Source organism: Cebus imitator, unplaced genomic scaffold, assembly GCF_001604975.1.
Source record: "Cebus imitator isolate Cc_AM_T3 unplaced genomic scaffold, Cebus_imitator-1.0 Scaffold25, whole genome shotgun sequence".
NCBI lineage: Eukaryota > Metazoa > Chordata > Mammalia > Primates > Cebidae > Cebus > Cebus imitator.
Window position 1 is genome coordinate 208786 of NW_016107340.1, and position 8726 is coordinate 217511.

Genomic DNA, 8726 nt, shown 5'->3' on the forward strand with positions numbered 1-8726 from the left:
GCTCATATTCCACGATTCTGAAAAGGGCCAAGGTGGTCTTCTCTAAAAGATACAAACCTGAGATTTATAACCTTTTGTCTTCTCTTTCCTCTCACAGACACCTCACTGCACATTTGGCATGCATAGAAAGCTCATGACCAAAGACTGTTATTTCTAGATATAGAAATAATTAGAAATAAATTAGAAATAATTCCAGTTCTAGAGAATTTTATTTAGTAGAGATAATTACAAGATTAGAGAGTCACATTACATAATTATTTTTGACATAGGCTAAAAGCTTTGTCTTTTTCAAGCTCTGCCAGATTTATGGTTCCTTTACCCTGATGCAAGCCTAAAGTATGACTGGTTGCTCTTGTTTAAACTAAAGATTAGTTCAATTTCAAGCTCTGTCCTGTAGGACCCATTTTGAACCTGGGAATGACAGTGCTCTTTACACTTTGGGCTCCCAGTGAGCTCCATAGGACTTTAGGTCAAACCTGATCTTGCAGACAACTTGATCCACTGAGGTCCCTGAGCTTTGACTGTCCAGAAATTCTTTGGATCCTCCTCTGAGACTACCGGCTGAGGCTGTGACACAGTATCTGCACCGAGTTTAAATAAATTGGTTGTCAATATGTAATATTTTATTGATACAATTGTATCAGTTCTAAAAAGCCCAGTAAGCAAGCCCCTTTTTGTGGAATTATGACCACCTGAGGAATGTGTGACATGGTCACTCTCTCTAGCCTTTCAGCAAGCCTGGAGTTTGTGCATTCTAGATAATATAATCCAACTATCTTCTATATGTGAATTATGAACATTAATACCTAATTACTATTATGTCTTATCTAATGAAGAGTAAGTAAGGAGGGTGAATTAATAATTCTCACATTTGTTAATCTCTGCCTCACGGAGACTGACCCTGAGTCAATCTCATAGGCATTTCATAGGGTAGCATGGGTAGGGAATCTCCACTCACAAAATACAAGAGAGGCTAAGCTATGGAGTAAAGCCTAAAGTCAGCAAATGAGACCCATCCTAGGGGTACATCACTTGTCAATGGAAGTGTTTGACGGCAAGGGGAGGCTACAGGAAGAAATGCCAAAGAAAGTTGTTTCTTCAGGTCTTGTGCTGAGTCCTGTCTCAGACCATTGATGAGACATGGAAATTACTAAGTGAGAAGGCTTGCTTACATGGAAAGCAAGATTTAAATAAGTAGACTACAGGTGCTAAAAGTTTGGGTTGGCTATTACATTAAGACATTTGAAATATGCTAAATTAGTTTACCTTTGAACTTAGCTGGCACCATTTTGCCCTTGGCTAAGGTTGACCCTACAACATAGAAGAAGATCTGAACAGTGCCGTGATGATCTCAGTGGCTTTAGTGTCTACCAGTAGCCACACTGCACAATTTTAGCATAATCATTGTCATCATCATCATCATCACTACTACTATTCAGAAGAGATGAAATATAGTAGTCACATAATATGTGCATATTGTGAGTCCAATTCAACTACCCTCATGGAAATAAAATACCATAAACATATTTGGCATGTGTATTCTTTAGTATATTCTGTCCATCTGCACACATTGCAAAAAGTATTAAGTCCAAAGCTAGGAATACCGTGTTTGATTCTTTTCAAGAGAACATTGGATTATATGTAATCTTATTACATATTGATTTTAGAGTCAACGTTCTGGGTAAGACATGATTCTACTCTATAGGATTCTTTTTTGAGACAGAGTCTCACTCTGTTGCCAGGCAGGAGTGCAATGTCATGATCTTGGCTCACTGCAACCTCCAACTCCCAGGTTCAAGCAATTCTCCTGCTTCAGCCTCCTGAGTAGCTGGGACTACAGGTGAGTGTCACCATGACCAGCTAATTTTTATCTTTTTAGTAGAGACAGTGTTTCACCATGTTGGCCAGGATCGTCTCACTCTCTTGACCTCATGATCTGCCTGCCTCGGCCTCCCAAAGTGCTAGGATTACAGGCATGAGCCACTGCACTTGGCCTATTCTATAGGCTTCTTGATAAGCAAATAAAATGTATTCTGTTTGTATTTTGTCTATCTTCACACATGGATTTATTATATTCATTTACTACAATAGTTATAAAAATAAGTTCTAAAGCAATATCCTAATGAATTATTTATTCTTCACAATTTATTCTTATTCCAAGGAAGCAGACGGGTTCATTGTTCTTTCTGCCATGAGGTACTGGGAGCCTAGGACAACTCAGGACAGTGTGATGTTTACCTTGGTTGAGAAAAGGTTCCCAGTACAGTCAACAAGGATACCACACACTTGGTTTTCCTTATCACAGAAACATTCATCTTGGATTCTAAACTAATTTTATAAAACAAAAAACACATATAAGACAGGAAATGTGTTAAATAGTGAGAGTGGGTGAAACTTTTATTAGTTTTCTAAAAAGGGACTGAGAGAAGTTAGTACAAAGGAGCTAGCTGACTAGACAGAATAAGCACGAATATCATAGAGGTGAGAGGTCATGAAAAACACTGAAGACTTCGAAAAAGTTGCCTGAGTGCCCAGAAAAAGCCTCATCAATAGAATCTTTCATTGTGGAGATGAATTGCTAGGAAAGAATTACAGTCTTTCTCAGCTAGGTTGATGAATGGCATCATCTCAAATTATATAGCCTGTGAAACTGATTACCTTAGAGAGGAGCCTAGAATTGTACTGTTAGGAGCTGTGTCAGGGTCAACCCCCACCACCTACTGGCAATTACCCTGAGGCTTACATGCAAATTTGCCTACAAACCTGTCAGAAATATATGTTTTGCAAAAATATATTTAAGAAGATAGGCATAAAATATATCTGAATCAAAATACTGTTTCTACTTCTTAGGAAGACATAGAAGCATTTAAAAAGATCTGCTTCATCTGCATTGCTCAGGTGATAGATACTATCATCCCTGTTAAGAGAAAGCTTGATTGCTAAAAGATGTATCTAGAGTCATGAGTCATAAGAACAGAGTCTATTAGAGATTAGATCATATCTGGTACTCTTGGGAAAATGTGAAAGTTCTGGTTATTTTGAAAAATATATATAGGTCTTTCCTGGCTCATTGGTCAGCCTTTCCCAGTATAGGGACACACATTCATGCAATTTGTACTGTGCTGTTCTCTCTAGAATGAGAACTAAAAACCTTTAACTCTACAGAAAAAATGATAAACTACTCAGAGAAAACTAATGTGAGCAATATAACAAGATGCTTGGTTTTGAGCAAAGTTATACTCCAGGAATATGATTGGGAAGTTGTAAGCTAAAAACATTTACTTATTTTGCTTCTGCAGCCCCAAGAAGATGAACTAACACAACGATGAAATGCTATGAATCATTAAAAAGACATCAGAAATGAAAATAACCACTATCTTGCCAGTTTATTGAACCTAGAAACATCATGTGTTATTCTGGTCATTGCATTTAAAGAAATAAAATCATAACAGGCTTAACAAAGAGCAGAGGTGACTTCCATATATGGAAAGCAGAGAATCTCCATTTGTCCAGGAAAAAGGCCTACAGGGGGAAAGATTAAAATACATACAGCAGGGAAAGCTGGGACTGGATAAACACAGATTCACCAGGAGAAAGTCTCACGTGAAGCTTGAAAGTTGCAAATTTAAGACAAATAAAAGGAAGAATTACTTTGCACAGTAGTAAGTACAATGTACTGAATATTTGTATTCCCATAAAATTTATATGTTGAAGCCCAAATCCTCAGTGTGATGGTATGTGGAGATGGGGCCTTTGAGAGATAACTAGGCCATGAGGCTGGAGCTCTCATGATGGGATTGGTGCCCCTATAAAAGACAGGGGAGTTAACTCTAGATGGATTAAAGATTTAAACATGAGGCCTAACACCATAAAAACTCTAGAAGAAAACCTAGGTAATACCATTCAGGACATAGGCATGGGCAAAGACTTCATGACTAAAACACCAAAAGGAATGGCAACAAAAGCCAAAATAGACAAATGGGATCTAATTAAACTTAAGAGCTTCTGCACAGCAAAAGAAACTATTATTAGAGTGAACTGGCAACCAACATAATGGGAACAAATTTTTGTAATCTACCCATCTGACAAGGGGCTAATGTCCAGAATCCACAAGGAACTAAACAAATTTACAAGAAAAAAACAAACGACCTTATCAAAAAGTGGGCAAAGGATACAGACACTTTTCAAAAGAAGACATTTATGTAGCCAACAAACATATGAAAAAAAGCTCATCATCACTGGTCATTAAATATTTTGTGATGGATTTGCTTCAGCTATGGAAAGACTTTTTTTTTTTTTTAAAGACAAATTAATACCTCAAAATAGGGCCTGCCACCACACCCAACTAATTTTTTTTTTTTTTTTGAAACCAAAGTGGGATTTCTAGGTAGAGTTCATAGCTACCTAGCAAAGGGAACAGAGAAATGGTCCTTGTGTGCTTTCAGACACAAGAGTCATCCACTCAACACAGTGCAATGAAGGGTTCTGCAGAAGAGCTGAGGCTCATTCAGGAGACCCTTGTGACCAAGAGATACCAAACAAACTTTTATTTGGCCACAAACTAAAAGAGTTGCCTGAGCTCTTACTTCTATAAAACTAATTAGAAAAGAAGAGCATGGGGTGACCATGGAGGTCCTCAGAGAACACCAGGGAGCAGCTGATGAGCCAGAAGTGGTGAACAGCCTGGCCATGGAGGAGGGACAGAGCAGGCTTTCATGCCCAGCCCAGGATCCTACCAGATTCTTTCCAGGACTTTGGTCACAGACAGTATCACTTAGTTGGCTTCCAACATGACTAGATTGCTCACAGATAGAATCTACCAGGTTGCTGGCCCCTGTAGCCCCCAGGGACAAAACCCTAATGTCTAGAAAATAGCAGTTCATGAGAAACTGACTTGAATCTTGGTGGGTAGAGATCACCTCTTTGTTTCAGTTTTGGCAAAGAATGACATCTCATAGGAAACTGTACTTTGAGGGTGGCAGAAAATTCAGTAAATATCCTACCTCCCATCCCTGGAAGAAGAAGTAGACTTCGTTAGGGAGTGGGGTGTAAAGAGAGCATTAGATTAAATTTAGTGTAGATTTGTGTTCCCTGCCATCTAATTTTAAATTTCCCAGTTCCTAGATTTTTCTAGAAGGTACTTTACAAACTAGCTCTTGGCCTAATAGTGGGTTCTGAAATCAATTTAGTGGGGCATGACCAATAATGTTCTTTCGTTTTAAATATTTAATTATTAAAGATATCAAATATATAAAATATTAGAATAGTAAGTTCAACTAACTCCCACATGCCTATCACCCAGTTTGATATGATGATCTACTCATGGCCAATCTTGTTTCAGCTAGTCATCTGTCTTAATTATTTTGAAGCAAGCTCCAGACCTCATATCATTTCATCTGTAAATATTTTGGTATGTATCACTAAAAGATGATTAGTACCATTTTGAAATAACATACATAGAACAGAAAATATCAGGGTGAAGGTTAAGTAATATTAAACTTTTGCTTCAGATGTGTGTGTGTACACATATGTGTACTTGGCTGAGGTGTAAAATGCTTTTCTTACAATGAGTCATAAAAGTGTGAAAGTCACTTTTCTAGGAGAAACTCTAGAGAACCTGGTCCTTACCAGCAACCTCAGCAGTGCCCTTGACCACCCAAGACCTATGTCAGGGCAGAGCGTGGCTGAACCCAATAGGAGGAAAGGGTTGGGGGAAGTATGCCGGGGTATCTGGAAGGTGACCCGGACAGTACGATGTCTTCATTTCAGAGAACAGTAAAGTTTTCCCTAGGGAGAATTTGTGACTGGAAAAAGAAACAGAATAGTATAACAAATGTTTGCAGACTCCCCCTTTCTTAGGTCTTAGAGCCTGGCTTTGTGTTGCTGCTTGGAATAAAAGATGAATTGGAGGAGGCCTAGAAAAGCTAATTGCGTCTCCTTAGAGAAGACCTGAGCAAAAGTGTGGAGGGGAGAGGGAAACAGCCAACACTGGAGGAGTTTAGCAAGAAAGGGTGGGGAAAGGAGCCAGAAGAGATTTCTGAGTGGCTGCCGTGGAGACGGGCATGGATGGCTGGAGAAGGATTTGAGAACAGTTTGCTGTGAGTCATGTAGTGTATCTTGCTTTAGGCCTGTTTTTAAAACCTAGTAGAATTTTAAGATCCTTTTCAGTGCCCTTTGGATGTTTCCAGTAAACCACCCAGACGAAGAGGCGGCTCAGGTTGGATGGGTCAGAGTGAAATGGGGCAGGCAAGTTAGGAGGTTTGAAATTTCAGCAATTCAGTGATAGGATGGTGGCTTGGACCAGGGTAGAGATGCTAAAGCTGAAGAGAAGTGGGTGGATTCAGTATATGTTTTGAAGGCAGAGTCAATAGGACTGCCTACTTGATTGGATGTGGGGGTAAGGGGAAGAAAGAAATAAAGGATAACCTATCTATTTTAGCAACATAATTGGTGAAGAGGCCATTTATGGGGGTAGAAAAGAATGTGAGGGGGGTAGGCTGCAGGTGAAACATCTAGAATTCTATTTGGGTCATGCTAAGTTTGAGATGCCTAGTCAGATATCTAAGTTGAGGGGTCAAGTAGAAGGCTGAATACCTAAAAATCTGTGGTTCTGCAGATAGACCAAGGCTGGATATAAGGATTCCAGGGCCATTAGCTCAAAGATGGTATTCACACTGGGATCATCTGGAGCATGTTTGCTTTTTGATGAAAGAGATAGAAAAGTCATTGTTAAGGGGATGGGATCCAGAGCTCAAGTGCATGGGGCAATCTCTGGAGACACTTCATCCAGAGAAACAAAAGAAAAGGTGGAGAATTTTACATAGATGCTAGAAGGTTAAGAGTCTACATTCTAGGTTGATGAAGGAGATCTTTTCTGATTATTTCTAAAGTCTCAATAAAAAATGAGAAAAGTCACCCGCTTCGAGTGAGCACAGGGGAAGAGGGATTAGAAGTTGAAATGATCAATCAATTTTTCAATGTCATTCTAAAGACTGTTAACCCCATAAAAGTAGTAGAGTTCGGTCTGTCTTGTTCATTCTTGTTCCTAGTGCCTTGCAAGTTGCCACATATATAGTAAGTGTTCAATAAACAATTGCTAAATGAAAGAGTCAGTGATTGAATGAAAGTTAGACAGCTCTGCTACTTATTTATTCCTGTATAACAATCTACCCCTGAACTTTGTGGCTTGAAACAACCATTTATGATTACCTCTCACCATTCTGTGGCCTTGATGAGCTCAGATAAGCAGTTCTCACTTGGAGTTCCTCATATGATTCCAGTCAAATGACAGCCCAGGCTGGGATTAGCTTATAGTTTCTTTACTCATGTATCTGATGCCTGGGCTCTGATGTCTGAGACATTTGGGTACTGGTGGGGCATCTCTGTCTCCATTTTTTTTTTTTTTGACAGAGTCTCACTCTGTCACCAGGCTGGAGTGCAGTGGCATGATCTCAGCTCACTGCAACCTCTGCCTCTTGGGTTCAAGCGATTCTCCTGCCTCAGCCTCTCGAGTAGCCGGGACTACATGCCCGTGCCACCACGCCCAGCTAATTTTTGTATTTTTAGTAGAGACAGGGTTTCACCATGTTGGCCAGGATGGTCTTGACTCAATCTCTTGACTTTATGTTCTGCCTGCCTCGGCCTCCCAAAGCACCGGGATTACAGGCGTGAGCCACCAGTCCCGGTCATGGGCTTTTCTTGTTTGCTGACTTGGTGACTTGGTCTTCCTTATAGCATAGTGGTCTCAGGGTAGTTGGATTTCTTTCATGATGGCTAGCTTTCCTCAGGATTGCTTCTCCCACAATTAGTGTTCAGGACCCTGGTGGAAGCTGTGAGGTTTCTTAAAACCTAGCCTATCAGTTTCAGGAGATTTTGGGATGAGACAATGGGGTCTTCTAAATATACAATCATGTCGTCTCAGGATACAAAATCAATGTGCAAAAATCACAAGCATTCCTATATACCAATAACAGACTTAAAGAGAGCCAAATCAAGAACGAACTGCCATTCACAATTGCTACAAAGAGAATAAAATACCTAGGAATACAACTAACAAAGAATGTAAAGGACCTCTTCAAGATGAACTACAAGCACTGCTTAACGAAATAAGAGAGGACACAAACAGATGGAGAAACATTCCATGCTCATGGTTATGAAGAACTAATAGCATGAAAATGGCCATACTGCCCAAAGTAATTTACAGATTCAATGCTATCCTCATCAAGGTACCAATGACCTTCTTCACAGAACTGGAAAAAAACACCTTAAACTTCATATGGAACCAAAAGAGAGCCTGCATAGCCAAGTCAATTCTAAGGAAAAAGAGGAAAGCTGGAGGCATCATGCTACCTGACTTCAAACTACACTACGAGGCTACAGTAATCAAAACAGCATGGTACTGGCACCAAAACAGAGATATAGACCAATGGAACAGAACAGAAGCCTTGGAGGCAATGCCACATATCTACAACCATCTGATCTTTGACAAACCTGACAAAAACAAGCAATGGGGAAAGGATTCCCTGTTTAATAAATGGTGTTGGGAAAACTGGCTAGCCATGTGCAGAAAGCAGAAACTGGACCCCTTCCTGACACCTTACACTAAAATTAACTCCAGATGGATTAAAGACTTAAACATAAGACTTAACACCATAAAAACCCTAGAAGAAAACCTAGGCAAAACCATTCAGGACATAGGCATAGGCAAGGACTTCCTGCTAAAACAC